This window comes from Dipteris shenzhenensis, chromosome 10 (genome assembly GCF_047967505.1).
Source record: "Dipteris shenzhenensis isolate YYH24624 ecotype China chromosome 10, Dip_SZ_1.0, whole genome shotgun sequence".
In the NCBI taxonomy this organism is placed as follows: domain Eukaryota; kingdom Viridiplantae; phylum Streptophyta; class Polypodiopsida; order Gleicheniales; family Dipteridaceae; genus Dipteris; species Dipteris shenzhenensis.
In genome coordinates, this window is record NC_141605.1 from 28659829 (window position 1) to 28668671 (window position 8843).

The following is an 8843-nucleotide window of genomic DNA, read 5'->3' on the forward strand; positions in this document are numbered from 1 at the left end:
TTTGACCATCTAAAGCATAGTCAATGGACACTATACTCTTCACATGCCTTTCATCCCAACACCGAGGTGCTTGTCCATGTAATAACTTTCATGCTCGTCCTTACATTCTTGCCTCTGTTATTTAGCTTTGTGTCCCTTGCTCATACTTTTGGTGCATTTACTTGTGGTTTCGAGCCTTTCTTGATGTAAGCTCTTCAAAGTAGACTAGTTACAAATTGACGTATATTACCTCCTTTTGCTACCTCGTTACAAATCGACTTATATCACCTCCATATGCTACCTCTTTGCAATGGCTCCTTCCACTTTTCTTGATACCCTACCTCTTCTCCATGTCACCTTTCTGCCTCATGTACTATCTCTTTTAAAGAAAAATCTTTCCACTTCAGGTAGGGACTCCCTCAAATTTCCACAGTGGTTTTTGCAATGCTAACCTTTTTGTAAATCAAGCGTCTTTGCCAAAAAGTGATGCTTCCTTAGGGTATCATTTCCAATGCTTGCATCTAACAAGTCTAGTGTAGGCCAATCTCCCAAATAAATAAGATCATAGTGTATCCCCTTTATTCTTGGCATTAATAATCCATTTGCCCATAAACCGAGAAACTAATCTTTCTATATTAACAATACCCAAGCCTCTCTCTTGTTTAGAGAGAGTGCAGAAGTCCCATCTAGTACCCTTAGTAGCATTCCGATTATCAAGACCCCCTTCCCCATTATAAATGCCTTAGCAAGGATTTAAGTTTATTCAGACTACTCTTGGAAGGATTCCAACATGAGATGAGATAAATAAAAGAGGGGTATATGAAATGTTTAAGAATAAATTTCCTCCTCACAAGCAAGGGGTAAAGAACCTACCATATGTTGAATATCTCTAATTGTTTATAGAATCCATTCCCACCTATTCTCAATGAGCAATAGAAAACCCATTGGAATGCCTAATAGCTTGAAAGGACGCCTCCTTGTAGGATCTTGCAACCTCTTCTAACAACAAGTCTGGGGGGCTTGATTTTGGTACTAGAAATTCCAATTTTACTATGGTTGATTCTAAAGCCAAATGCTATTCAGAAAACCTCAAGGCATTTAAAAGTTGACCCAAGTGAATCATCATCACTGTGTGGTGTGAAGTTGGTATCATCAACAAATTGTTGGCATGCACCTTGACTGCCAATGTCAAGATGAATACCCTACAGATTCCCTTGCTAACGTTGTCTTGGTACCTCTATCTTGAGATTTTGAGTAACATACCTACCAAAAGATGAAATTTGACCCCAATACCCTTATTTTGTAAGGCTGGGATATTAAATCCCACTCTGTCCTATCATAATCCTTGTCAAAGTCCACTTTCATGAACAATAAGTATCCTACCTTTCTCATTAGCATATTCTAACTCGTCTCACAATGTCAAAATAGCTTCAAGTCTGTGCTTTCGTTTATAGATCCTCACATACATGCCGTTAGGAAAAATGTCAACATGATCTTTGATTACCAAAAGCTAAGACTTCAAGGAAACAAGAACAATAACTAGAGAGGGAGTCAAAGAGGAAGGGTCTATGTCTCAATTCTTTGAGGAAATTCCTCCTCTTTGTAGTAGCTATTGATCTAGAAATATCCTCAACCATGCAACCATTTGTGTATGCATGATATCTATCCATATGTAACAAAGGTTCTAAAAATGATGCTCTCTAATGCCTTTGTGCATCTAGCTCCCTAGATGTGCCAAGTACTGATATTCGTAATGATTTGCCAACTCATATTCAGTGTTCAAGTTGAATTAGGAAACTAGAATATTAGTATCCATGAGACTAAGGTCATCATATGATGGTGAACCTTGAAATCCCATGATGTTGAGTCCACCCTCTCATAAGTACCAGTGGTCTAGTCAAGAACAACCATGCTATTGAACCCTAGTTAAAATATAAAAGGAGGAGTTGAATCTACTCATAAGCCCTATATCCTAGTCCAAATAACCCTAGCCTATGTGCACTCCCAAAGGCAATGCTAGATAGACTCTCATCCATGTGACCACTATGGGCATGAAGGTTTGGTACTAAAAGCAAGCACTGTGTGCTCATAAATAATTTGAAAGATTATCATGTTCACCCTATTACTTGTAGACCAAACTACTTAAACACTAAAAGTTGGCCCAATTCATACAAGAAAACATCTCTCTCTCTCTCTCTCTCTCTCTCTCTCTCTCTCTCTCTATATATATATATATATGTGTGTGTGTGTGTGTGTGTGTGTGTGTGTGTGTGTGCGTGTGCACGCGCGTGCGTGCGTGCGTGTGTGTGTGTGTGTGAAGACTCGACAAGACCCCATTTCATGGTGAAATGAAAATAATTTTGGTAATCGCGACACAAAGGAGTAAACTATTGTAATTTCCTGTATGACACTAGCACGCCGACCAAAGGCTAGTTGGGAAATCAAAGTGTGTGTTTAGATTAAAAAGTCCCATCAATAATTGAGCCATACAATTAATTCCATCAATTGGATAAAAATTTTAAAAATGAAAACATATAACAAAAAAATGTTTGATACATCTAAGTTGAAAAATGCAACAACTAGAGTTTGCAAAAATTTCGATCAAAATTAAGCATTTTTAATAATACTAAGTTTAACAAACATAATATTGAAAAAAGATGTTGAATCCTTAGGCAATCCAAGTTCCAAGGGCGGGGTCCACTTACCTACCACCATCCAAACAAACTAGGTGTTAGAATATCATAGTTACGTTTGGGTAGACAGGTAATGCATGTTTTTCTCGGCTTGTTATCGCTTTACCTAGGAATATAGACAACCATATGGATTCTTAGATAATTTAAAAAAATTTAAGCCACAAGTGAAGTTTAAGTCACAAGTGGAGTAAGGAGTGAATGAGTCCATGGTTGAGAAGGGATTAAAGGAGGTGGATGGAAAATTTCCTCTCACAAACTAGATAATACCTTTCTCTCAATAAACTCAAAGACTATCTCATAGCCTCTCTCTCTCACATAATGAAAATTATACTCAAATAACTCTCTCTCGAATAGAGATGAACGGAGTGGATGAACTCGATCTCTCAATCTCTCAAAATATCACACTCTCTCATACTCTTGCATACAGATCGTAGTGCCTCAGCAGAAGGCAAGGGCTCCATACGCTCACATACGGTTTCACATCATCACATTACCTGAAACCTAACGTTCATCAGTTCAGTAAGCAGATTGTAGAGTGTTTAGAGGCATTGCCGATTGATCAATGGACAGATAGCACTTGATTTGTTTCACACATACATGCCAGCATTGTAAAGCCTATTTGGCTATTTCACGTCATCGTGCATTTATTCCAGCCTTGTAAAGCCTCTTGGCTATTCTCGGCATCATTTGCCACAAGCCTTGTAATTCAAATCGGAAAATGGTGATTTTCACGACACTTTGAGTACATTTCTTGCACCATGTCTACAACTAGCAACCTCAATCTAGAGGCATCTGCTAAGCTAGACAACTCCAATTACAGCACATGGAAATACCGAATGGAGACCATTCTTGTACGTCAAGACAAATGGGAGTATATCGATAAATCTACACCTAGACCATTAGACGATCCAGCCAGCAGTAGCTCTACTCCACATGTTGTCATAGCACAAGCAGCGGGATCTCCAGCTACACAAACAATTTTTGCACCAATAGTAGATCCTGCCATTACCCGAGCACAGGCAGAATGGGATAAGAAAAATAAGTATGCATGTCATCTGATTAAGCAGAATGAGCAAGATGTCATGCTAGGACAGCTCAACACCGTCAAGACATCAAAAGAAGCATGGGATATGTTCGCAGCTCTCTACGAGTCCAAGAACACTTCCAAGATTCTCACATTGAGAAACTAGACAACCAAAGTTTTCATAATAGTAGTGAAACTGGTCATGCTTACGTACTCCGGATCAAACACTACAACAATCAATCACAGTACCAAGAGAGACCATGAATCTAGCAGAAATGGTTCAAGTCATCCTGAATGGACTAGGAGAGGGATACGAGAATCTAGTCCAGAGTATTGCCATCCAACAGCAAATTTTGACACTGGACGAACTTCAGTCTTAATTAGTGAAGAACTCAAAACTCACGTCATTGATTCACGCAAAGGTCATTCTAATGATCAGGCATTCACAGCTTCAGACAAAAGCAGAGGCAGAGGCAACAAAGTCATCAACAAAGTCACCATCAGCATCAGCATCATTCTCAGCAAAATCAGCATCAACATTAGCATCATCCTCAACAACATCAGAATCAGCAAAGAGAATCATTCCAATCGAGGAAGATTCCAAGGACGAGGGAATGCATCCACCAACGTGTCAAACATCCAGTGCAACTACTGTCATAAGTTTGGACACTATGAAAGAGATTGTCACAAAAAGCAGTATGACCAAGGCAGTCAATCCAGCAACAATCAAGGGAACTAACGAGGAAGAGAAATCATCATGGTGGGGACATTCTAGTCATAGTCATTTTGCAAACGAGAAAATGCAAAAGACTGATATGAGAAAATGCATGAGAATATGGTCCTTGCAAACGAGAAAATGCAGAAGAATGATATAGTGTATCTAGACACTGATTGCAATCCAAAAGAGGATTTCAGCCATCAAGTCGACCAAGCAGATCAGGATCCTTGGTACATCGACAGCAGTGCATCATCTCATATGACAAATCATCAAGAATGGTTCATACAGATGAAACCATTAGAAGGTCAAAAGAATGTCATCTACATAGCAAAAAATAATACACCGAATCTAGTTCAAGGCACAGGTAGTATCCCTATGAACAATTTCATTGGTACAAAAGGATTGGTAAAAGATGTCCTCTATGTTCCGAAGCTCAGCAAGAACCTCGTGAGAAGCATCTTCCGAATCAGTATTGGGTAGAAGCAATAGCCACTACAAACTACTTACTTACTGAAGATTCAGGATATGACACCTTATGAAGCATTCACTAGACACAAGCCACACATTGGGCATCTCCACATATTTGGTTGCATGACATATGCCCACATACATGATGATCATTGCAGGAAATTGGATGCGAAGTCACACAAATGCATCATGGTTGGCTACAGCGAATAAAGCAAACCATACAAGTTGCATGATCCCATCAACTGCAAGGTCATGATCTCCAAAGATGTTATCTTCAATGAGGAATCAGAATGGAAAACCTCAAATACACAGAAGATAGACGCACCAATTTCACAGTCATCTACAAAAATGGTTGATGAAGAAGAGCAAGAATTGCCAGAAATACCCCAAGCAGAGCCACAGTAGCTCTGATGGTCTACTAGGGAAAGCAGACCACCAGCCAGATTTACATATGCCCAAAAAGTCAAAGCAATTCAGCAGGCAATAGCTCCTTGCACAAAATGCTATAGCACAAAGTAGAAAGGATGCCCTACAAGCCACAGTTTCTCTCCAAGAAAAACACCTATAGCTATCTGATGCCTTGAACCAAAAGGAAAAGGTCGAGTTATCCCTCTCCCAAATGCAAGCCACTTGTGATGACATCAAGAAGGAAATGGTGCACTTAAATGAAAGATTACTACTTAAAGAGGATCAACTCCATGCCACATTAGACATAAACAATGAGTTGTAGAACAACCTCAAAGAAGGTAAACATCAAATTCCAACACTAGAGAAGGAATGCATATGGCATCAAGAGATACTTGTGAACACCAAAGCAGAACTTGACGCTCAAGAGCAAGAGATACTCCAACCCCACGTGCTTAATGATCAATTTCCAAGGCATCCAAAAGCAGCTCAATAATTCAATAGTCTAAGGCTTACATACACCTCCACACTAGAGGTAAGTATAAAGACAAGTGCATGGAGTGGCAAAATCAAAAGGCAATAATTTCCAAGTCGAAAATTCAATTACTAGGTCAAGCCAATGACGATGCAGAGGGGTCAGCACAAGATCTTTTGCTATAGGGCATCACTACATTATACCAAGAGCTTGTTGCAGTCCTCTACTAAGACGATCACCTTGAAGGAAGAATACACATACTGTGGAAATATACACATACTGTGGAAATACTTGCAAATCAAAATGTTACATGCAGTATCTAGTCTTGATTGGACTAGACCAGTAAGCACAAAGACTCTTTGAGATCTATGCCATCATATGGATGAAGATGAGAAGAATGTGTTATGTCTCTCAGTGCATGCAAATCTCATACGGATAAAGGCTGATGCAATACTACTATATGAATGCTTGATGGGAAGCCCCCCTCTTCGGGTAGTAGCGAGACTCCTACCCTTACTACAATAATTACCAACAACTTCCATGGGATATAACTCCTAGAAAAATCCAACATTAAAGTTGTCAATGCCTACCAGAAGCGACAAGGATCTGCTAAAGGAATATGTGGTCTATCTTTAATCTAATCTCCCCTATCTTGCCACTCTCTATTCTGATCTACTCACATCCCTCCCTAACTCTAGTACTATCCTCCATACCTTTCCAAAAATCCAAGTTAACCCATATTCCTTGCCATGCCTCTTTGCCCATGCCTCTCAACAATATTGCCTAATCCAAGAATCTAAATTCTATCATTCAGTTACACCTAACTTTTTCCAACACATCCCTTGAGGACTATCAAGTTGGTAAATCAATTTGCCCTGCTCTCCCTCCACTTTCCACCAACATCCCTACTTCTACCTTCTCAAATTCACTACTTGCTTCTACCTCAAGCTTTTCCCCTATAAGCTCTTCCTCTCCCCCAAGACCACATATTCCTCCAATCTCCCTTGAGATTTCAATGGAAGAAACCATTAATGATTCCATCAATGAGATTCAAAAATTGGATAATCCAATTCGCACACCCACACAGGAGTTGCAACAAGATACAGATAGGATTCCCATGCCCAGTAATCCATTGGTGATTTTTGGAGGCAATACCCAAACATGCGACTAGAGGAGGATGGGACTCTCCAAAATTTCAATGAGTATCCGCCAAGCACAAATCACTCTAGACATTAGCATCAAATTAGAGCCACAACCTGCTTATTGTAGACCAAAGCTGGTCAATGAAAAGTATCTCCTTGAATACTTACAAGCTCCATCTTCCTTTCGCACGCATCCCACATTTGATGCGATACCCCATCGCTACCAGTGGCATGCCAATCATGATGATCTAGAGAGTGCAAATGCTCCTCACAATTGGTTGTTAATCAAGAGAAACTCTAAACAAGCCAGGGAACACTCATCAGAGCCTTGGACAAACATGCATCAATTATGCAAGGCAGTTATGACAAAACACTCAAGGAAAGTGCAAAATACACTGAAGCCTTAGCAGTCATCCTGGAGGTGTCCCTTACCATTAATGACCATTTGCCCAACCTCAGCTTTCAATCCAAATCAACATATAGATGCTCAAACAACAAGTCACCTCTTTCAAAGAGCCATATCTTTTCAAGGGTGTTATGTGTGTTTGTTCGAAAAAATGGTTGACATCGGCTTCTTAAAAACTGAGCAAGCAATCTACGGTGTTCGTGGATTACAAGGAAAAGTTCGACAACAAGCTCACTCAATCTATCACTGTTGCCATCTTTACCATACTCATTGGGTAAAGAACCACAGCACAACATCGTTTGTAGACTCAACCATAACCCAAGGATGGGCAATCAAATCAGTCTAGGGGAGTTGTTAACCCTATGGCAACAAGGGCCAGAAGTGCAATCTAGGACAACAATTACGAGAGCATTATGTGTGTAGAGTAGCAGCAAAACTCCACTTGTAATATCTTGAGCCTAAAAGATGATATGATGAATCTTAAAGGATGAGGATAGCCAAAATCCTCTCTAGAAAAGATCCAATCGTACTTGCAAAATTAGGATCTAGAGAGAGAAATACTAAATCTAGAGAGAGAGACTAAAAGCCTACACTTTCTAAGGTCCCTCCACTTTGTGTAGAGACTCACAGGTCCCCCCACTTTGTGTAGAGACCCAAAAGGTCCCCCCAAAAATTGGAGGGACTCCTGTCCAAAAGGTCTCCTACAAAAGAGGTCCCACCACGGAGATACCTATGGATTGTATAGAGACCAACATGTATAAAGATCTCTCAATGGAATGAAGTTCCCACTCTTTGGGGTTCAATGTTCAAGCTCACTATTGTGTTCATGCGATTGATCTCCATTGTGTCCATGCTCTCTTACACTATCCTGTTCTAGCATGCCCTTACCCTTGCACTCTCTACCCTTGTACTCCCTCCTTCTCCTCCTTCCTCCCTCCTCCTCCTCCTCCTCCTCCTCCCTCCTCCTTCTCCTCCTCCCTCCTCCTCCATCCCTCCTCCACTCTCCTCTCTCTTCCTCCTCCTTTCTTGTCCCTCCTCCTCAACCCTTACCCCTCGAATTTGCGAAGGAGACTAGCTCTCCACTCCTCAACCTTGGACTCCTCCTAAACCCTGCAACCCCCTATGAACCCTGGAACTCCTAGTTAGCTCTCTCAACCTTGTCCCCCTTTCGAACCCTAAAATCCCCTTCTAAACCCTTGAACTCCTGTGAAGGCGAGAGCCTTCATCAATCGTCATGATCAAGCTCTCTTTCTCATTCACGGATGCATGAGATCTACTTTCCATGCTTTAGCCTACACCTCTCACCAGAACACGGCCCAAGGACCTATGCTACACTTGTGAACACCTATGCTACAATGAGCAACGACACAACTATAGGTGATCAACACCCTCAGAACCTGCACTTGGGAGAAAGAGGGACGACAGGGGTAAGCGGGGGAGGAGCTCTCCTCTTCTAGCATCACTAGTGTTCCTCCTTGCCTTCTGCTTTTTCCTAGCCATATGGGATGGAGAGAGAGGGAGAGAGGGTGCGAG